Genomic DNA, 24,057 nt, shown 5'->3' on the forward strand with positions numbered 1-24,057 from the left:
TGTACACCCAGGGTAGGGATCATAGGATGAGCATCTGAGAATCCTGCCTATTACTCTTTGTATATTCTTAGAGACTGCAATTTCATTTTCATATTAAACTAAGCAGGATAACTACGGATTCAAATCTGCTGGGAAAAAAAATGCTGTTTTCTTTGTTCCATTTTTCTCATTTATTGATTTTATCTTTTTGACTAAAATTTTGTCAACACCCCAAGATCTTGATTTTGGAACCACTGAGGTATAAATAAATACTAAGAAACATTTATTCTGTTCCTAAATCAACATGAATATTTAAATGTTCACAATTTTAGATTTTTTGAGTCACATTTCCTTTCATTCATCCATAAGCTAAGCCAGTGTCTTTTTGTTGATAAAATTTCATGGTAGTGTGACTCGGTGATCAGTTTTATACTATCAAAAGAGAGCATTTTAAAAAGATTTTTTCTGTTTTTAAGTAATCTCTACACTCAATGTGGGGCTTGAACTCACAACCCTGAGATTGAGAGTCTCATACTCTACCAACTGAGCCAGCCAGGTGCCCCGAAAGAATGCATTTTTGTGATTGTATCATATTGTACAGTTTCTAGTATGTTTGTTTTGAATATGCATTGTTAGCAAATGAATAACTTTTTGCTAATTTTTTTCTAATTACACAGTTAATGGTGGAAAATTTAGAAAATGCATGTTACCTTGGCATCTCAGGCTTTATCAACCAAAAAACGGATGTAGCTCTGCTTTCTTTAGTATCAAAATACTTGGGGCAATGTCCATCTTGTCATTTCTGTGTCCCATATGTGGGATGGTAAGAGTGTTGGTGTCAGATGCCCCTGGGTTTGAGGTTGAACTTAGCTATTTGCTTGGTGTGTGAGCTTGGGCAGATTTGAAAGTTCCCTAATCTTTCCCCCTCCTTTGTAAATGGTGACAATAATCATCACTATAATTGTACATTTATTTTGTAGATTAAATGAAATGGTACATGTAAAATGCTTAGCATAGTATATCACACCTAGCTACACTCAGTAAATGTTAGCTACTAATACCATCATTGCTATATGTGAATTTATCAGACCAATGTGCTTTTCCTAAGGTCAAACTTGTTTAGTTTGTCTTATAATATAATGTTGTAGTGGGATGAAAGGTATAATTGAAGGTACATAGCACTGGTAGAGTAATAGTAGGCAAGTACTGGTCTTGGGAGACAAGAGTTGGGGTGAATCTGGCAGTAAACTTTGCTTGAAAGATGGAGAGAGGATTTCTGGGAGAAAGGATTTCTGGGATCAGAAAGGTCTTTCTAGTAAGCATATCTGTAGTCTTTTCTTCATCCAGAACTTTGAGTGGTGTCCCATGGCCCAACTGGTGGAATCCAAACTCTTGCATAGTGTACAATGTTAGTTTTTATGATTTCACCTTGTCTGTTTATCCATTCCTATTACCTTCTACTTCTTTCCTAATTTGTGCTCTACTTCACCTTTTCCCCATTTATGCTTTCCCATATTATGAACTATGTATAATTTGCAAACATGTCACAGATTCTCATACCACTATGTTTTGCAGGAATGATTTCCTCTGCCTGGAATGCCCTGCCTTTCCTTTTGATCTGATAAATTCTTGCTATAAGTCTCCCTTCAAAGGTACTTCTCTTAACCCTGACAGATTCCAAGGGCAGACATAGACACTTTAGTCTACTGTACTATGCAGAGTCCTCCATCATGGTAGTTGTCATGCATTTCTGTCTTTCCAACTAGATTATAAGGAGGGACCATGTATTGTCAATTCTACCACACCCTTGGCTTAGCACTTGTTCAGATATTTCAGTGTCACAATTTCACAGAAATCTCACTAGATAGGTAGAGGAGAACTGTCATCCCATTTTATAATTGGAGAGCTGGAGACACACAGGTATCAAATGGTTTTCCTAAGTGTCAGACCTAGGATTCACATCAAGTATTTTTGGATATAAGATGTTTTTTTTCTGTGTTGAAATGTTAAGTTATAGTAAACCCACAGATATTTATTGAGTAGTCACTATGTTTAAATCTCAGCGCTGTGTTCTATAGATGATACAGATTTTAAAAAGGATATCTTTTTAAAGGTTCTCTTGATCTCTTGACTAATGCTAGGAGAATATTCTTTTCACTTGCTGGTAATTGATATATAGTAGGCATTAAGATGTATTTATCAAAGATGGATGGATGGATACATGGTAATTATAAAGGTAACTCTTTGATATTGACCTGCAAATAAAAACCGATCAGTTAGTGACTCCTTTTTTCTATTTTGGGTTTGGAGGAATGCTTATTTATTATGGAGTTCAATTTTGCAAACATTCAGGAAGATGGGTTGATAGGTTTTAATATTATATAAATAAAATGAAATAACGCAAGTTAAAACAGAGTTAGCATAAAAGGAATTAATATAAATAGGCCTTTGAGATAAACTAATTAGAGTTACATTTTATGAGAAAGTCTGGTAGCCAGGATGAAAAGGGGCTGCACACTAAGGTATACATCTTTTCCTTAGAAAGAGGGTGTACGAGTGTCTGGGTGGCTCAGTCGGTTAAGCATCCAGCTCTTGATTTCAGCTCCGGTCATGATATGGGGGTCCTAGGATCAAGCTCCGAGTCAGGCCCCACTCTCAGAAGGGAGTCTGCTTGGGATTCTCTCTCTCCCTCTGCCCCTGCCCCCCACTCTCACATGCTTGCACTTGTTCTCACGCTCTCTCTCTCCCCCTCTAAAATAAATAAATAAATCTTAAAAAAAAAAAAGAGGGCATATATATTAATTTGTTCAGGTAAGTTTCCTAGGACTATAAAGTGGAAGCGATTGGTGTGACTAGATATTATCTATTCAGCTCTAAGAAATTGTCCTCAGAGGAAGATCTCACAGATAAAATAACATCTGAATCCAGACATCCTCACTATATTTGAACCCATGGGAAACCAATGTCAAACCATCACTTTCAAATGTACCAGAATTATAGCCAACGGCTCCAGGTTTCTGAGACCTGAAATTTATTCAGTTTTGGAGACTACCTCGAAGAAAAATAATTAAAAATTATGAACGTAAAATTAAGTACAAAAATATATATTTATTTACAGTAAAAAAGAAATCACAACAAATTGCAGATTAGTAAAAGCTGATTTTTTTTCACAAATGTTTCTTTTCTGTTTGATTTTATCTTCCACAAAGCTATTTCCTTTATTATGTTAAAGAACAAAGTTAAAGATTCTTGGACCAAATGGAGAGTTAAGCAGGGAATCTAATCTAAAGCAGAAGCTAAGCTCTAGGGTTGAGGCTCGGGGAAAGGATACAGCCCCTATCCCGTGTCAGGAAATCAAAGTATCTGAGTGCTGCTGATTGGCTGTGCTATTTGGGCTGATCAGGTTAGTTAGGCACTGGATAAGTATTGAGCTGCCTGTTTTGGGATTTTCTAGAAAGTGATTTGTTATTGTGTACAAGAAGTACTCATTTCCATACTACAGTGTTTTGTTGTGGTTGCTGTTTAAGCGAGGTGCGCATTTCAGGATCATGGCACCTTGAATAGTTGTTTTAGTAACAATTAGGTCTGTACTACTGTCAGGAGGCTGGGTGGTCAGGTCAGGATTTATTATCCCTCCTTTTCATCATTCTGCTCCTCCAGAGAAGGGCTGATCATAAAGTGTTCTATCTCTTTTGGCACAAATCATCACTTCAATGTCCTTTCTAGATAACAGCTGCATGATAGCATGAAAGCACCTGCTAATTCCTTAAATCCAAGCAAAAATAATTATTACAGAAAAAATAAAATCCCATTACTGTAGTTTAGAAAATTTCATGTAAATCAGCTTCAAGTATGATGTAGCCAAAGTTAAATAAATAAAAACTCAGACTTATTTTTTTATTCTTTGAAACCCAATCAGCTTTTTAAAGAGATTTCCTCCCCCTATTTGCCTTGAAGCGTTAACCAGAAACAGCAGAATGTATTAGCTAGAGAACAGATACTCCTTGTGAGGCCAGTAAATGCTTTAAAGTTCAGTGATCTCCATTACCATGGTAGCAAATGACTCTTTGGCTATGCCCATATGGCATTTACAATCTCCTTTGTAATTTCAGCCATGGTACTGTGCAGTCTCTGTTGCTTCTAGGCAACTTTAATCATTTCTCTGTCATTTATTCTACTGCTTACAAAGTCTTCCTACTTTTTGCTTCTTATATCACAATTTAACATTGTGTAAATCTTAATCCTTCCAGATAAAGGGAAATATTACATAACTGTTTAGCTATAACTCAGGAGGTATGTCCAGGACTGCCCTTACAAATACTTCTTTAATGAATTCTGATTCAGTGTTGTTTATAAATGGCTTTTTCTTGAAAATGGCAGATATTTCCTGTACAGGACAAGTATTCATCCTGGAATGTGCAGCCATCCTATCAACTCCATTGCCTAATGCTCTATTTTCCCAACCGGCAAAACTAATAACTTTGAGTTGAGCCTGTATACTGGTGAAAGGAAAATGGTAAACACTTACCATATAGTAGACACATGATTTATGATTTGGGGGTGCTATAGAAGCAAAGGGGATTTGAGACATTCAGGTAATCTGATAGAAAAATGATGATGTGATCAATGTCATATTAGAAGTTATTAAATTCTGAAGAAGTATCAGTTATGGAAGTATAAGCTCATATTTCTGAGATCACCACAGAAGCAATGCTCTTGTGCAACGTATCAATTGCTGATTTATCTGCTGATTTATCTGCTAAACAAGTAGCTCTTGTTATCCTACCCATCTGGGAGCCACTAATTTGATGTTTATCCTCATCAGGCTTTCTGAAGGACAATTGGCTATATTTAGACAAGCTATAATTGCCAAATAGTAATTTTATAACTGTTATTTTCTCTCCATTTGCTAGCCATAATATAAGGAAACATTTTTCCTTCTCCCATTAATTTACCTTTTCATTTGTTTTTTATGGAAGTATAGATTCATAGATTTTTTTTTATCTTATGAATATTCTATTACTACCATTATTTGAATACTCAATTTATTTCATATTTAGTGAGTGGAAACCCTTCAAACTGGCACCTATGTCTTCTTTTTGGCTTACCTCCATCATCTTTTTTTTTTAGTACAGTTTTACTTTCTGGAGCTATAAGATGTTCCAGTTTCACTTTTAACTTTCCCTGCCTTAACACTAAGAGTCAGCTATATTTCCAATGAGGCCAGTTCTTTTTAATAGGAGATGGTATATTAGAAACCAAAATCAGGATTTAGGACGTGTTCATTGCTGCTGGTATCTTTCCTTCTGGGATCTCAACAGGCAGGGCTAAAAAAAATATAAATATAGCTCTATCCACTTTTCTTATCTATCATTATCTATCTATCTATCTATCTATCTACCTATCTATCTATCTATCATCTATCTACCTATCATCTAGCTATCTAGCTATCTATCATCTATCATCTGTCATCCATTCATCCATCCATTTAAACCCATGAATTTATACTAATTACTCTCATTGCAATTCAGTACTATGGAATTCATTCTAGCCTTCTTCTTTCCATATTTGTAATTCCTTTCTCCAGCAGTAAGAAATCTAGCTTATTAATCCTCTAAATATTTAATCATTTGCTCAGTCCTACAATACATGAAGGGTAGTTTCAGAATTGTAAACTCATACTACCATCAAAAATAGATCCTCTAAATAGAGTTCTATTATTTGTTTACAGTCTTTTTGGCTTCAGACTCAGCATATATAGTCAAAGTACTGTGTTCCAAAGTTACTCAGGTTAGTTCTATTTTTTCCCTTCAATGTAGTTATGCTTTTTTTTTTTTAATTTGGGATATAGTTACATCATAATTTCTCTGTTACTTGAGGTTTTATTTTCCTAGTGTTTTAAATTTTATTTTTTTGAGTATGTAAAACAACATGATTCAATGTCAAAACTACATATAATAAATATTCAGAAAAGAGTCATCACCCTCTCCACAATCCCTTCCACTCTGTTCCCACTTAACCCTTGTATGTAATTAATCCATTAGTTCCTGATTCATCCCTCTTGAATTCCTTTTTGAAAAAATTAGAAAAATATGAAACATTTTAAGAATTTGTATGTCATCCTTGCAGAGAGGTTATAATAATCTTTTTTGTATCATTTCAGTTTTAGTATATATGCTGACAAAGCAAGCATTACTGGCTTTATTTTATTGCCTTGTGATAGCAGTGGATATAAGAAAGTGATAATTAGGTTTTTGGAGGTTTGGCATTGTTGGATCCCCAAATTGGCCTACTGGGCTTTAGTCTTACCTTTTCCAATGTCTTACCTGTTTACACTATCAGCATTAATTGTGGTCTTATATTCTAGGATGGCTTAAACTGAGAAGCTTCCCCTCAACAGTGCTTTCCCTTCTTAGCCTTGGAAGAATCTGCTATTATGAATAGGCTATTCAGTATGAACGGACATAAGATTTTACTTTTTCCTTCATATCTCTTTAATTTTTTTCTGATAATATTCTGCTGCCTGTTTTACTTCCTTTATTTAATTTTTTTTTAAATATTTTATTTATTTATTTGACAAAGAGAGACAGCGAGAGAGGGAACACAAGCAAGGGCAATGTGAGAGGGAGAAGCAGGCTTCCTGCCGAGCAGGGAGCCCGATGTGGGGCTCAATCCCAGGACCCTGGGATCATGGCCTGAGCAGAAGGCAGCCACTTAATGACTGAGCCACCCAGGCGCCCCTCTTTTACTTCCTTTAAATTGATTTCTTGTCATTTACTTAGGTTCTGCTTTGTAACTGGCCATTTTTTTTTTAACAAGTAGGGCTTAAGGAACTGGCTTTAATCAGCTGCTATGTTTATGCTGGAATGTTTTTTAAAGGTTCTGAAAATCTCCTACTGATTCTCAATACTTTTAAATTTAATTTTGGAATTTGTTTCAAATTAGTTTGATAGGGAAGACTTGGAAAGAGTTCTAAAATATCTGAAGTAAGTGATCTATTTCTTTAAACTTTCTTTTATTCCTGATATCATACATCGTGTTTATTGGAGTCCCAGCCAGCCCTCTTTGAACAATTTTTGACCTATTAATGGAGAAGCTAGAAACCTAAGTTCATGAAGATCTGGTAGCCTGGATTATAAAAGCTCCCAGAAGAAAGGTCTAGAGTTCGGGCGTCCAGGTGGAGGATTTCCTAGCTAACACCTATGAGGGGCAGAACAAGGTCAGTCTATGTCAAGTTTTAGCATCTGCTGGCTATAAACAAAGATCTTATAAAGTATCTTCCTTTAATTGTGTGTGTGGGTGTGTGTATATTGTGTGCTTTGAATAGAATGACATGTCATAGAAAGGCGGTGTGGTATAGTGTAGTTTTTTACTATGACCCCCATCAACAAATATTTTTGCTTATATTTCCTCAATGCATATATATTTATGTATAAGTCATACACTTGTTTACTATACTCATATAATTTATAAGTCATAAAGCAAAAATAAGAATTAAAATTATATATAATATATAGCATAGAATTTATACTATACATTTCTATTTATAACATATATAAATAGACCTTTTAATAATTTCTTTTCATGCTAGTAAATGATCTTGTATACTTCTTGGGTACATAGACCCCACTTTGGAAGACACAGCTGTGAAGAAAATCACACAGAATTTAGCAGATCTGGGCTCTAATTTTGAACTTACAGTTATTGACATAGTAATCCAAGGACATTTACCCATTACGTGTACACTTTACTCTCCTCCTTTGTAAAGAGGATCAAATGAAATGATATATGTAAACTTTCTAGTATATCACTTCGTATAAAATATTTTCAACAAATTTTAATAGAATCTGAACAGTATTTCATGTTTTTCTTCTCAAGAGCTATGATCAGGGAATACATTTAGATATAAATGCTAATGAAGAGTGAAGGAATTTTATTATGATCATTTATATTTTTTGATGAGGGAAGCAAGAGTTTGCCCAATGGAAAAAGTTGTCTGGAAATTTCAGTATGCTCCCTTTTTACCTGGTCACATTTATGATTTCTCAGCAATAAGTCAAATTCACTTCCTGTATTTGTAAATAAAAAAAAATATTTATTGAATCCTTGGCATTATTCAGACTCTGTGCAAGGAGACAGAATGGTTGAGAAGATGGGCATGTAGACTGTTATTTACTTGAGATTTTGTGTGTTTTGTTTTTATTTGATTGATTTTCTTCAACTGAGTTTAATATTTAAGTTATACAAACCATGAGTTCGACATGATTTGCAGGAGAAAGTATGGACTTTGAAGTTAAATATTCCATCTGTGTGATTTGTAAACCATGCAATTTCAAGCAATATTCCTGAACTTTATCTCCCATATCTGAAAAATGAAGATCATTATTTTCATTGTTGGATTGTCGTGTGAATTAAATGATAATGTTTATGAAAAACTCGCACAGTTCAAGGCAAGTGAAGTTATATTCAACAGATATTAGTTATATTTAGAAAACATTTTGAAAGATCCATGTTAACTATAAAAATAAATATCTACATCCCATTTCTAGAAGAGATGCCATTTAATTCATTAAGTAAACCGTTAAGTATTAGGTTTCTGCTTGGTGTCAGAAACCAACGTGATGAGACCAGCAGAGAATGGAACATTATTATTGGAATGCCAAGGTGTTGATTATAGTAAAAAGCAGGAAGGCCATAGGCACGTGGACCAGGTGATGCCAAATTATCAGCATTACCAAATTATCTGATTCTGGCTTCTACTTCACTCAATCCTTTGCCTTACTGTTTTCTCTCTTCAGAGTGACTTTTTTTTTTTCTTTCTGTACAATCTACATGATGTGCTGTAAATCGCTGCCACACAGTCTTGTGTTTGTATATTACAAATCCAGCCGGGCAAAGGACTAATTATCCTTCTATCTTAATTATAACGTCTTTAGGGAGAAAGATGGTTTGAGTCTTCTTGGGTTCCTTCTCTACCACTCAACTAGTCATCTGTGGACACATGGAGAGAGTCATACAGCAGAAATTACTCTGCTAGGTCTTTACCTCTCTGGAATGATTGTGGTGAGGAGGGTTGTGGCAAAGAGAGCAATTCTAAGAAGAGTGGTTCTGTAGGTGTGGTCTTGAGACCACTGGTGTCCCTTTTAAGTGGTTTGTTGGGTCAAGATGACAGACATTGGTGAGGAAGAGGAGAAAGGGGAACCCTCCTACACTGTAGGTGGGAATGCAAGCTGGTGCAGCCACTCTAGAAAACAGTATGGAAGTTCCTCAAAAAGTTGAAAAAAGAGATACCCTATAACCCAGCAATTGCACTACTGGGTATTTAACCCAAAGAAACAAATGTAATGATCTGAGGGTACAGCTGTACCCCAATGTTTATAGCAGCAGTGTCCCCAATAGCCCAACTATGTAAAGAGCCCAGATGCCCAGATGTCCACTGACAGATGAATAAAGAAGATGTGAGATGAGCTCAAACACGCGCGCGCGCGCACACACACACACACACACACACACACACACACTGGAATATTATGCAGCCATCAAAAAATGAAATCTTGCCATTTGCAACAGCGTGGATGGAACTAGAGGGTATTATGCTAAGCGAAATAAGTCAATCAGAAAAAGACAATTATCATATAATCTCACTGATATGTGGGGTTTGAGAAACAAGGCAGAGGATCATAGGGGAAGAGAGGAAAAAATGAAACAAGACAAAACCAGAGAGGGAGACAAACCATAACAGACTCTTAACCTCAGGAAACAAACTGAGGGTTGCTGGAGTGGAGGGGTGTGGGAGGGATGGGGTGGCTGGGTGATGGACATTGGGGAGGGTATGTGCTATGGTGAGTGCTTGAATTGTGTAAGACTGATGAATCACAGACCTGTACCCCTGAAACAAATAATACATTATATATTAATAATAAAAAAATAAAAATTAAACAAACCTGTATTCATGATACTACTAATACAGTTTTTCTTTTTCACTTTTTTTCTTTTATGGATATATACATGAATTCTTCTGAGGCTATGTGACATGTAACAGATTGAATGCAGACGCAGATATGAGATTTCAGCTATCTTACATTAGGCCAATATTAAAGAAATTTTGCAAAAATGTAAAACAATGGTACTATTCTCAGTAATTATTTTTTTTGTTTTTGGAATATAAGTTGCTGTTTACTTTTTAAAAAAAATTATTAATGTTAGCACGTAATGACTGTTATTTCATTTTTTTATTGAGATATAATTAACATATAACATTATGTTAGTTACAAGTGTTCATTCTAATGGAATGAATCTGTAGATTGCTTTGGGTAGTTGAACATTTTAACAATATTAATTCTTCCAATCCATGAGTGTGGAATATCTTTCCATTTATTTCTGTCTTTCTCAATTTTTTTCATTAATTATCAATTAATGTATAGGTCTTTATTAATGTATAGGTCTTTCATATCCTTTGTTAGATTTATTCCTGGGTATTCTACTCTTTTTGAAGCAGTTGTAAATGGGATCTATATATATATATATTTAAATTTCTCATTCTGATAGTTTGTTAGTAGTATACAGAAATGCAACTGATTTTTGCATATTGATTTTGTGTCCTGCAACTTTACTGAATTAATTTTTTGTTCTGACAGCATCTTGATCGAGTCTTTAGGACTTTCTGTATATAATATCATTACTTCTTCCCTTCTAGTTTTAATGTCTTTTATTTCTTTTTATTGTTTAAATTGTCCAGCCAGAATTTTCAGAACTATGTTGAATAAAATTGGTGAGGGGAGGTCGGTGGGGGATGAGCTAAATGGGTGATGGGTATTAAGGAGGGTACTTGTTGTGATAAGCATGTAAGCGATGAATCACTAAATTCTACTCCTGAAACCAATACTAAACTATATGTTAACTAACTAGAATTTAAATAAAAACTTGAAACAAACAAACAAAACATGGTGAGAGTAGGCATCCTTGTTTTGTTTCTGATTTTGAGAAAAAGCTTTCAGCTTTTCAGTGTTGGGTATGCTGTTATCCGTAAGCTTGTCATGTATGGCCTTTACTATTTTGAGGTATGTTTTCTTCATATTCACTTTGTTGAGCTTTTTTAAAAAAGTATAAATAGATGTTGAATTTTGTCAAAAGCCTTTTCTACATATATTGAGATGATCATATGATTTTTTTAATAAAGGTTTTATTTATTTACCTATTTTAGGGAGAAAGAGCGTGAACAAGCTGGGGAGGAAGGAAAGGGAGGGGCAGAGGGAGAGGGACAAGCAGACTCCTCCATTGAGCACGGAGCCAATTTCAGGACCCTGAGATCATGACCTGAGCCAAAATCAAGAGTTGAATGCTCAACTGATTGAGACACCTGGGGAACCCCAAGATGATTATATTATTTTTATCCTCTATTTTGTTAATGTGGCATATCACATTGATTGAATTGTGGATATTGACATATCTTTGCATCCTTGGAATAAATCCCACTTGGTCATGATGTATGATCCTTTTAATACATTATTGAATTTAGTTTGCTAGTATTTTATTGAGTATTTTTGCATTTATGTTTATCAGGGATATTGGCCTGTAGTTTTCTTTTCTTGTGATGTCCTTGTTTGATTCTAGTATCAGGATAATGTTGACCTTTTAAATTGCAGCTCTGTTTTTCAGAATACAAAAGACAATATATATTATTCAAATCTACCTAGTTAATTGTTATTTTTATCAATGAAGATTGTCCATTTGATCTATCATGGACTAAGAAAGGTGAATTGAAGCTTGCTGTTAATATGTTGCTCTCAATTTTTTCTTTGTGTACTTGTCACTTTTGCTTTATGTAAGCTGATACTATTTTATTTGATACGCAAATATTTTTAAGTTACATTCATTGCAAATTGTGTTCTTTCAGAATAATACCATCTTTTAAAATTTCATTTAAGTCTTTTTTGCTCTGAATTAAATCTTGTTTAATACTAAATTATTTGCATTTACCTTGCATAGCCTTTTATTTTCTGACATTCCAAAATACTTTTTTGAAATATGTCTTATATATAACAAAATTTTTTGTCTTTCCTGATTTTTTGAAAATACTTTTCTTTTAATAGATAAACTTAGTCTTTTGCATTTATAATTATAGGAAATGTGTTTAGTATTACATCTGTCTTTTTTTATAGTTTTATAATCTATATATCTTAGCCTTAATTTTTGAGATGCTCTTTCATGATCAGATCTGCATTTTCTTTATTTTGAGGGTGTGTTTATTTTTTAAATTGAAAGATTTATCTTTTTGTTATGTTAGTTTCCTTAAAACCACACTTTGATATAATTCTTTCAATTCTGTTTTTTAGATAGTTTCTATTGATTTCTAACTTTGATCAATGAGATTAATCTATTTTTTGCCATCCCCTTCCTTTCTCTGTCACCATATTTGTATATGTTAATAACTCATACTTATTTTATCAGCTTTAAATTGTATATTTGATCCTAGGCACAAATAACATAAATCATATTTTTATTTACCTTTCATCTTGATATATTTTTCTTAAACTTGTACTCTATTTCCTTTATTGTTTTTTTTTTTAATAATGATTTTTTATTATATTATGTTAGTCACCATACAGTACATCCCCGGTTTTCGATGTAAAGCTCGATGATTCATTAGTTGCGTATAACACCCAGTGCACCATGCAATATGTGCCCTCCTTACTACCCATCACCGGTCTATCCCATTCCCCCACCCCCCTCCCCTCTGTAGCCCTCAGTTTGTTTCTCATAGTCCATAGTCTCTCATGTTTCATTCCCCCTTCTGATTACCCCCCCCTTTCTTTATCCCTTTCTTCCCCTACTGATCATTCTAGTTCTTATGTTCCATAGATGAGAGAAATCATATGATAGTTGTCTTTCTCTGCTTGACTTATTTCACTAAGCATTATCTCCTCCAGTGCCGTCCATGTTGTAGCAAATGTTGAGAACTCATTCTTTCTGATTGCTGAGTAATATTCCATTGTATATATGGACCACAACTTCTTAATCCAGTCATCTGTTGCAGGGCATCTCGGCTCCTTCCACGATTTAGCTATTGTGGACATTGCTGCTATGAACATTGGGGTGCATATGGCCCTTCTCTTCACTATGTATGTATCTTTGGGGTAAACACCCAGTAGTGCAATGGCTGGATCATAGGGTAGCTCAATTTTTAACTTTTTAAGGGACCTCCACACGGTTTTCCAGAGTGGCTGTACCAACTTGCATTCCCACCAACAATGTAGGAGGGATCCCCTTTCTCCACATCCTCTCCAACAATTGTTGTTTCTTGCCTTGTCTATTTTTGCCATTCTAACTGGCGTAAGGTTGTATCTCAGTGTGGTTTTGATTTGAATTTCCTTGATGGCTAATGATTTCGAACATTTTTTCATGTGTCTGTTAGCCATTTGTATGTCTTCATTGGAAAAGTGTCTGTTCAGATCTTCTGCCCATTTTTTGATTTGTTTATTTGTTTCTCGTGTATTGAGTTTGAGAAGTTCTTTGTAGATCTTGGATACCAGTCCTTTATCTGTAGTGTCATTTGCAAATATATTCTCCCATTCCGTGGGCTGCCTCTTAGTTTTTCTGACTGTTTCCTTGGATGTGCAGAAACTTTTAATCTTGATGAAGTCCCATAAATTCATTTTATCTTTTGTTTCTCTTGCCTTTGGGGATGTGTCATGAAAAAGGTTGCTTTGGCCGATGTCATAGAGGTTGCTGCCTATGTTCTCCTCTAGAATTTTGATGGATTCCTGTCTCACATCGAGGTCTTTCATCCATTTGGAGTTTATTTTTGTGTATGGTGTGAGATAGTGGTCAAGTTTCATTCTTTTGCATGTAGCTGTCCAGTTTTCCCAGCACCATTTATTGAAGAGACTGTCTTTTTCCCACCGGATGTGTTTTCCTGCTTTATCAAATATTAGTTGCCCAAAGAGCTGAGGGTCCATTTCTGGGCTCTCTATTCTGTTCCATTGGTCTATGTGTCTGTTTTTGTGCCAGTACCATGCTGTCTTTGTGATCACAGCTTTGTAGTACAGCATTGTGATGCCCCCAGCTTTGTTTTTCCTTTTCAACAGTTCCTTGGAGATTCGGGGTCTTTTCTGGTTCCATACAAATTTAAGGACTATTTGTTCCAGTTCTTTGAAAAACGTTCTCGGTATTTTGATTGGGATAGCATTGAAAGTGTAGATTGCTCTGGGTAGCATGGACATTTTAACTATGTTAATTCTTCCGATCCATGAGCATGGAATATCTTTCCATCTTTTTATGTCTTCCTCAATGTCTTTCAAGAGTGATTTATAGTTTCTAGAATAAAGGTCCTTTACGTCTCTGGTTAAGTTAATTCCAAGGTAACGTATGGTTTTTGGTGCTATTGTAAATGGGATGGATTCCCTAATTTCTCTCTTCGTTCTCGTTATTCGTGTACAGAAATGCAACTGATTTCTGAGCATTGATTTTGTATCCCGCCACGTTACTGAATTGCTCTATAACTTCTAATAGTTTGGGAGTGGCTTCTTTTGGGTTTTCCATATAGAGTATCATGTCGTCTGCAAAGAGAGACATTTTGACTTCTTCTTTGCCGATTTGAATACCTTTGATCCCTTTTTGTTGTCTGATTGCTGTTGCAAGGACTTCTAGTACTATGTTGAATAATAGTGGCGAGAGTGGGCATCCTTGTCGTGTTCCTGATCTTAAGGGAAAGGCTTCCAGCTTTTCCCCATTGAGAATAATATTTGCAGTAGGCTTTTCATAGATGGCTTTTATGAGATTGAGAAATGTACCTTCTATTCCTACACTCTGAAGGGTTTTAATCAGGAAAGGATGCTGTATTTTGTCAAATGCTTTTTCGGCATCGATTGAGAGGATCATATGGTTCTTGAGTCTTTTCTTGTTGATATGATGTATCACGCTGATTGATTTGCGAATATTGAACCACGCTTGCATCCCAGGTATGAATCCCACTTGATCGTGGTGGATAATCCTTTTAATGAACTGTTGGATTCTATTAGCAAGTATCTTGTTGAGGATTTTGGCGTCCATATTCATTAGGGAAATCGGTCTGTAATTCTCCTTTTTGAGGGGGTCTTTGCCTGGTTTGGGGATCAAGGTAATATTGGCCTCATAGAATGAGTTTGGTAGCTTTCCTTCTGTTTCTATTTTTTGAAATAGCTTTAGGAGAATAGGTATTATTTCTTCTTTGAATGTTTGGTAGAATTCCCCAGGAAAACCGTCCGGGCTTGGAGTTTTGTTATTTGGAAGGTTGTTTATCACTGACTCAATTTCTTCATAATTAATTGGCCTGTTTAAGAAATCAATTTCTTCCTGTTTCAATCTTGGTAGTTTATAGGTTTCCAGGAAGGATTCCATCTCTTCCAGATTGCTTAGTTTATTGGCATATAGCTGTTGATAAAAATTTCTAATAATCCTTCCAATTTCAATGGTGTTGTCGTGACCTCTCCTTTTTCATTCATAATTTTAATAATCTGGGTCCTTTCTCTTTTCTTTTGGATAAGTCTTGCCAGTGGTCTGTCAATTTTATTGATTCTCTCCAAGAACCAGCTTCTAGTCCTGTTGATCTGCTCTACTGTACTTCTGGTTTCTGCTTGATTGATTTCAGCTTTAATTTTGGTCAACTGCTTCCTCGTGCGTGGATTAGGCCTGTCCCTCTGTTGCTGTTCCAGCTTCTTGAGGTGAGAATATAAAAACTGCATTTTAGATTTTTCTATTCTTTTGAATGAGGCTTGGATGGCTATATATTTCCCCCTTAGGACTGCCTTTGCAGTATCCCATAGGTTTTGGACTGTTGTATTTTCATTCTCATTGGTCTCCATAAATTGTTTAATTTGATTTTTGATTTCCTGGTTTATCGAGTCATTCCTGAGCAGGATGGTTCTTAGTCTCCAAGTGTTTGAGTTTCTTCCAAATTTTTCCTTGTGGTTGAGTTCCAATTTCAGAGCGTTGTGGTCTGAGAATATGCAGGGGATAATTTCAATCTTTTGGTATCGGCTGAGACCTGTTTTGTGTCCCAGAACATGGTCTATTCTTGAAAATGTTCCATGGGCATTAGAATAGAATGAGTATTCTTTGGTTCTGGGGTGTAGTGTTCTATATATATCTAAGAGGTCCAACTCGTCGAGTATGGCATTCAAAGCCTTTGATTCTTTGCTTAGTTTTTGCCAGGGTGTTCTGTCTATTTCTGAGAGTGGAGTGTTGAGGTCCCCTACTATTAATGTATTTTTATCTATATGTCTCTTTATTCTGGTTAAGAGTTGGCTTGTGTATCTTGCTGCTCCCCTGTTGGGGGCATATATATTTATAATTGTCATATCCACTTGTTGAATACTTCCTTTAAGAATAATATAGTGCCCTTCTGCATCTCTAACTATAGTCTGTAGTTTAAAATCCAATTTATCTGATATGAGAATTGCTACCCCAGCTTTCTTTTGAGGTCCATTTGCGTGAAAGATGGTACTCCATCCCCTTACTCTCAGTCTGAATGCATCTTTGGGTTCGAAATGAGTCTCTTGTAGACAGCAAATGGATGGGTCATTTCTTTTTATCCAATCTGCAACCCTGTGGCGTTTGAAGCAAGAATTTAAACCATTAATGTTCAGGCTGAGTACTGAGAGATATGCTTTTAATTCTGCCATGTTGTCAGTAAAGTCTTTGTTTGTATTGGCTGTGTCTTTCTGTTTTGTATCACTCTTGGGGCCTTTTTACTTTTATAGAACCCCCCGTAATACCTCCTGTAGGGCTGGTTTCGTGGTTACGAAATTGGCTAGTGACTGTCGATTCTGAAATGTCTTTATTTCTCCATCAATTCTGAATGACAGCCTTGCTGGATAAAGGATCCTTGGCTGCATGTTTTTCTCTGAAAGAGCTTTAAAAATGCTCCCCCAACCCTTTCTCTCATTCCAGGTCTGTGTAGACAGGTCTGACGTAATTCTGATGCCTTTGCCTTGGTACGTGAGAAATTTCTTTGCCCTGGCCGCTTTCAATACTGTATCCTTGGATCTCATATTTGCGAATTGCACTATGACGTGACGTGGTGTAGGTCTGTCATGGTTGAGCTTGGGAGGGGTCCTCTCTGCCTCTTGGACACGAATTTTTGTTTCCCTTGCTAGATTAGGGAAGTTTTCAGCTACAATTTGTTCAAATATCTCTTCTAGGCCTCTGTTTTTCTCCACCCCCTCGGGGATGCCGATGATTCTAACATTGGATCGTTTCGTTGAGTCAGTAATCTCCCGTAGCCAACATTCGTGGGCGTGGATTTTTTTAAGACCATCTTCTATTTTTATTTTTTCCTCTATTAACCCATCCTCCAATTCACTAACCCTTTCCTCCGCTTCCGTGACCCTGGCCGTCAGAGCCTCTAGTTTTGCCTGCATTTGGCTCATAGAATTTTTAATTTCTGTCAAATTCGCTCTCATTTCCGCCCTTAGGGATTCTATATTCTCAGTAATATTTTCCTGAATACTTTTTTCAAGTCTACTCATTATCTTGACCATTGTTACTCTGAATTCCATTTCTGATAATTTGGTTACATCCATATCCGTTACTTCTGTGGCAGAGGCCACTGACTCACTGTCTTTTCTTTGCTGGGGGGGGGCTTCTCCTTCTTGTCATTCTGATGAAGAGAGGTTGCGGGGTTTCCAGAGCCCAAAATTATTGACTGGGTCCCAGGCCGTGCCCCTTGTTTTATAGGGATCTTAGAGATGTGGGCTTCTTCTTTAAAGATTTTATTTATTTACTTATCTGAGAGAGGGAGACATACAGTCAGCAAGAACGAAGCAGAAGCAGGGGAGTGAGAGAGGAAGAAGCAGGCTCCCAGCGGAGGAGCCCGATGAGGGACTCCTTTCCGGAACGCTGGGATCACGCCCTAAGCCGAAGACAGGCACCCAACGACAGCGCCACCCAGGCGCCTCGGGTTGTGGGCTTCTTGATTTTTCAGCCTGCCTTCTGGGGGAGGGGCCTGCTGCGCCGATACTCAGGCAACCCTGTTTGGTTAGAGTCTCCGTGTCCCCTGCGAGGGAGGATGGGGATGGGCGCTCTCTGGGCCGGTATTTCCAGGCTTTTGTTCTCTGGCGGCTTTCCCTGGCGGCCGGCTATGCCTCTTCTGAGGGTCAGAGCAGCAGAGGCTGCATTGTCGCAGAACAGAGGGATTGCGGCCCGTTCTCCACTGATGTTCTGGCCACTTTAACTCTATTACTGTTGGTGCTGCTCAACCCTGCAGCGTCCCGGGATGTGCGCCCCACACCCGGCGTCCCTGCCCTCACTTCCAGGGCCGGCGCGTCTCTGTCCTTCGTGTTTCTAATGCCGCCAGCCACCGGCCGCCCCGCAGGCTCCCGGGTCTCCCGGTCTCAGTCTATGCCCGGTGAGCACACCTCGATTCCGGAGTTTGTGAGAAGCCTGGTGGCGCGAGCACCCGGTTCAGGGTCTCAGTCTGCTGTTTCGCGGGTGCCGACCGCGAGTCCGCCCGCTCCCCCGTGCAGGTGGCCCGCCAGCCGCCAGCCGCCCCGCGCGCGCTCCGGGAGTTCCCGGTCTCAGTCTGGATCCCCTGAGCACACCGGGATTCCGGTGTTCCGGGAGATGCCTGGTGGCGCGCGTTCACGGCTCACCGGTCTCAGTCCGCTCTCTCGCGGGTGCCCTCTGTGAGTCCACCCGCTCCCCTGTGCAGGTGGCTGCCCTTTCCCGGCGCCCAAACGCGGCGGCTCCCTCCCCCTTCCGTTTATCTTCCGTGCACGGTTTACAGCTCCCCTCTTCGTGCCTCAATACTCAGCGCTGGAGATGTTCATTTGTAGAGATCCAGATGCATCATCCTGCGTCTCAGGCTGGTTCCGTGGTTATTTAGGCTGGTCTGGTACCTATCCAGCTCGACTCAGGGGACCGGCTGAAAAAGGGGTCCCCTACTCCTCCGCCATCTTAACTCCTCTCTATTTCCTTTATTGTTATTTAGGCATATTTATGATTATAACCACATTTATTATAACCACATTTGGTTATAATTTTTATTTGCTCCAGGGAAACATTTTTCTCATGAGTAACTTTTTTAGTTTTTTCCCCTCTTCTATTATTTTTCTCATGTACTGTCTTTGTAAATATCTATGCTGCGTCCTTTCTGACTGCTCATCTTGGAATAAGTGAAGTTCTTCCCAGACCAGCTACTTACAGGGTATTTATGTAGGGAATATGTCAAAGCTGGGTTGTAGGCTCATAGGAACTTTCTCTGTTGCCTAGGGATTTGTATGTGGGTTATTTTGTCCTTGAGGTTTTTCCAACCAAAGGGGAGACAAAGCTGTGGGGCTATTAATACTGTTTCTTTTTTCCCTTAAGGCTCACCAACTGATAAATTCCTGCAAAAGTGTCTTGTTTATGTGTTTCCTTTCCTAGAACTGTCTGTTTGTTCTCAAAACCAAATTGCTTCCGTGAAAACTCATCCTGCCAGTCTATTCAGCCTTTCCATTTTTGGAAATAAGGGATTTTAGTTTTTAGCTGAAAAAAAGAGTCTTTAATCTTGAATATCTTGATTTTCTGAGATCAACACCAGGTATTCATTGTTATGAACTCCTATATAATCCTTCTGTTTACAACCTTTGTTGAAGATCAACTTTTGTAGCACATTTTCTCCTGGCCATAACTGGTTGGATATGGAACAAACTATCCCAAGGAAAACTAATCAGTTAGAATGGGTTGAACCAATCAGACTTTCAAAGAATTTGAACTAAGACTTTGCAGTTAGTTTGTCACAGGCACTTGAGATGAAAGGTCATAGAAATTCAGCTGAGGTAGCCATACTGAGCTATAACTTGGATAAGTAAGTTGAAAGAAGGGAAGAATGGAACATAGGTGTAGAACAAAGTGGAGACGCCATGAAAAAGAGAAGCACAGATCAGAGAAACCCTGTGATTTCTAAGAGATAGAAAAAGCATCTTATCTCTAGTCCCTTTTCTGTTCCCATGAGCCTTGGCTACAGTATATCTTATTCTTCAATTCTGTGAGATTTCTGCTTTTCTACTATACCACACTTGATATAGGTAGTAGTTTCGGTATGTCTTTACTTCCTGCAAACAAAAAATACAAGTAAAAAAGAGAGGTTCAAACATAGGACTGATAGCAATAAAATTAGACATGCTAAAATTAAATGGTATCATATATACTGGAGTAATAGTTCACATAATGGAAATTTTTGCACCATACACAAATTCTTGGAAATGCCTGTCTGTATGTTGAGGAATATTTTTATAAAGAGTTGAGGCAAGTCATACATAGTCTATTTTAATATGAGTTCATCCCAGAGAGGGCATGTTGATTTGGTGTGAGACAGTAAGTTAATTAGTGCAGTAAATTAATATAGCACACAAGTGACAATACTGTATCCAAAGCAATTTATTGGTGTTAATTTCTTCATTTGCAAATGTACACAGTTCACCTGTTGAAATGGATATTTTAATATATACTATAAATTGTTTCTGAACTTGCACATTTTAAGAAAATTATCTGTAGTTTAGTTAAATTTGTGTGAGAGTGCTGGAGAGGACCTTACTCTCTTAACCCTGCATAATTGAGTATTTGTGTTTTATATATAGGGGAATAGGCACTGCTAGGGCCATAGGCAGAACTATGAAGGATTTCCTGTCTTCTGCTGTCTTCAGACTTCCTTTTCGTTGCCTTTTCTTTACTGTGGAGCTTACTTTCCTTTCCCTGTCTTACATGTTCAGGACCCAGGCTCTTTCTACTTCTGAAGCTACTCTTTGTATAGGATCTGAAACCTGATCATACTAAGATTTAAGGAACTGATAAAAAATTTTTATTCTCGAGGCACCTGGGCATCACAGCGGTTAAGTGTCTGCCTTCGGCTCAGGGCGTGATCCCGGCATTATGGGATTGAGCCCCACATCAGGCTCCTCAGCTATGAGCCTGCTTCTTCCTCTCCCACTCCCCCTGCTTGTGTTCCCTCTCTCGCTGGCTGTCTCTGTCTCTGTCGAATAAATATATAAAATCTTTTAAAAAATTTTATTCTCAACTGTAGTATTAATAACATGTCTGATATTTATTTAGCATTTTATACCTTAGAAAACACTTTTATATACTCTATATCATTTAAACACCAATACAACTCTGTAAGTAGATGATATCTCAAATGTATGAATGATGAAACCAAGACTCAGATACTAAAATAGGGCTTTAAATTTAGGTCTCTAAACTCTGGTTTAAGATAAAACAACAAAAAAAGTAACCTAATAAAATGAGTCTTCAAATGTATAATTTCTGGTGTCACTTGTCTACAGTGAACTTGCTTTCTCTGTTCAAAGTGGTCACAGCTCACGGACAGTAACAGGAACTGATAGATCACCAGGTTGAAGGCATGAAAATCCAATGTAAAGAGGACAAGGAGGATCTCATTTAAATTAGGGAAAAATAACTTTCTGTACTTCAGTAATCTCTGAAGACTATTTCAAAGTGTTGTGTAATGATTAAGACAATGAAGCCTGGTAGAAAGAGGATGGACTTTGGAATCCTGCAGACATGGGATTTGAACCCAATTCCAGATCTGCCACTTACCAGGTATGTTACTTTGGGCACAGACACTGATGTCTTTGAGCCTCAATTTCTATATAATTGGAGCTATTAATACTTGTTTCATAGGACTATTGTGAAAGTTCATTGAAAAACATGTGAAATTAAAAGGATACAGTCATTTATTGAGCACAAACCAAATGTTCTTTTAATTTGTACCAAGAACTATGGGATAGGTACTATTATTGTGAAAATTTAACAGGTGAAGAAACTAAACATAAAGAAGTTTATCAATCTGACCAGAGTCACACAGCTAGTAATCTGTGGAACCAGTGTTCATACTCAAGTCCACCTGATTCTGACACTTGTGCTGCACAGTACATAGTACTTAATATTTGGTACCTTTCTTATAATGATCAGCATTTGTAATGATGGCTGGGGTGGGCATTTGTTGTTTCGGTCTGTCCAGAAATATTTTCCCCGTCTTCTGTTAATAGCATTTCCCTTCTGTTGGGAAACTAGTTCTCAGCCACTTCTCAGCAGATGGACATGTCACCACCCAGTGTGGGGTAGGCATGTGACTCCAGTAAAGCCAACCAGAACGCTCCCTTGTGGGGGTGCATGGTTGGCTCAGTTGGTTAAGTGTCTGCCTTCAGTTCAGGTCATGATCTCAGGGTCCTGGGATTGGACCCCGAGTTGGGCTCTTTGCTTAGTGGGGATCCTGCTTCTCCCTCTCCCTCTGCCTGCTGCTCCCCCTTGCTTGTGCTTGTTCTCCCTCTCTCTCTCTTTTTCTCTCTGCCAAATATATAAATAAAATCTTAAAAAAAAAAAAGAATGCTTCCTTGTGTTATGCACAGGGAGTGAGAGGTCTTCTAGTTCCTTTGGGATAGCTGATAGTGTAAGCCACTTTATTCTTCCTCCACAGTCTTGGAGGAAGTCATCTCAAATAAGAGAAATGAGGTCAGGCAGAAACTAAATGAGGAATGCAGAAAAAGTCTTGATAGAGAAAAAAAATTTCTGAATCAAGACTTTGCATAGTCCAGTGGGCCAATACAACTGCCTCATTTGCATGGACTAATTTGAGTTGGATTTCTGTTATTTACAATTGGAAGTAATAGAGTATAAAATGTCATCGGTTATTTCTTTTAGAAATCTGGGGGTCGGGGGAACAGTGTTCTTTATTGTAGTGAGTTTACTATAGGGATTTAAAAGAATATAATTTTGTGCTTAAAGAAGAAAACATTAATTGTATGAAAATTTTCAGTTATAATTTCTCAGAAAGGCTGAAAAATGAAGTACCATTTTAAGGATTTCTGAAAAAATATGACATAGTAGGTAGTGATAGTCATGATTCACTATTTATTAGATTTATCTAAAACACAAAGGAGAATAATTTTTGACTGAGTAATTTGACACCTTTATAAAAATATATATTATTTTCATTGCTTCTGCTTACAAAGCTCTTCACTCAAATACTCAAACACCTCCTTATGCTTCATTCAAGTATCTGCTCCACATCACCGTGAGGTTCTCCCTGACTCTACTCTCTAAACAGTTCCTTATTTACTTTTTACCCTTTTCCTGACTTATTTTTTATTTCATGGATTATATAACTACCTGACACTGTACTTTTCATTTATTTGTTTATTACTACTTCCCACACTAGAATATAAGCTCCATAGGACAAGGATTTTTTCTCAACACTATGGAATGAATGCATCTTTTTATGTAGAACATTTGGTATGGACTTAAGTATGGGGAAAAAAAAGAAAAAAAAATACCAAAAACAGGCTGGCCGATTTGCTTTGATCAAGCCTATATCCTTCCCCTCCTGGGGACTTGCCAAGTCCATATTTCTCAGTCTACCTTGCAATTGGGTGTGGTCTTATGATAAAGTAGGATATGAGCAGAAGTGAAGTACACCACTCCAGGCCTAGTCCATAAAATCTGCCACACATAGGGTTATCATTATCTCAATGTGTGTAGGACACTTATGGGTTACACTTGTTGTTGTCAAGTGGTGTTTCTACTCTCTAAAATATCTCAGTTTTGGCAATTTTAGAGACACTATAACTATGCATGACACTCTAGGCCTTTCCCTCTTCTGTAGCACATTGCAGATAAGCCCTGTGACTCTGAAAGCCACACATTACAGATTGCATAGCCACAAGAAGGAAGGACACTGTATCCTTAAGTCACCACTTGGGAGAAAGCTGCCCATCTGGTCACTGGTCACCTTGGGTTTTGAGCAAGAAAAAATTTTATTTTATTTTATTTCTGTTATACATATTTGAATTTGAAATTTATAGCAATTAGCCTACCCTACCTAATATAGGAATCTAAAAGTCAAATTGTTAATATTCAGAATATATGTAGATGCTTATTTTTAACTGATACAAATGCAATTTCACTTTCCAATTATAAATTACTATTGATCCTTGAACAATGCAGGGGTTAGGTAAAAACCTAACTACTACTAGCCTGTGTTGACTGGATGCCTTACTGATAATGAAACAGTTGATTAACACAATTTTGTGTGTTATATATATT

At 37.3% G+C, this 24,057-nt stretch overlaps 2 non-coding genes across 2 annotated transcripts; both read right to left on the minus strand.

The window, feature by feature from the left end:
* Nucleotides 1–464: 464 nt before the first annotated feature.
* On the minus strand, nucleotides 465–537 carry TRNAE-CUC (transfer RNA glutamic acid (anticodon CUC)). The gene has a single exon. It is a non-coding gene; the product is annotated as a tRNA-Glu (tRNA).
* Nucleotides 538–6,065: 5,528 nt separating this feature from the next.
* LOC113266235 (U6 spliceosomal RNA) lies at nucleotides 6,066–6,172 on the minus strand. Its single transcript, XR_003320322.1, has one exon. It is a non-coding gene; the product is annotated as a U6 spliceosomal RNA (small nuclear RNA).
* Nucleotides 6,173–24,057: the final 17,885 nt, after the last annotated feature.

This window comes from Ursus arctos, unplaced genomic scaffold (assembly GCF_023065955.2).
Source record: "Ursus arctos isolate Adak ecotype North America unplaced genomic scaffold, UrsArc2.0 scaffold_37, whole genome shotgun sequence".
NCBI lineage: Eukaryota > Metazoa > Chordata > Mammalia > Carnivora > Ursidae > Ursus > Ursus arctos.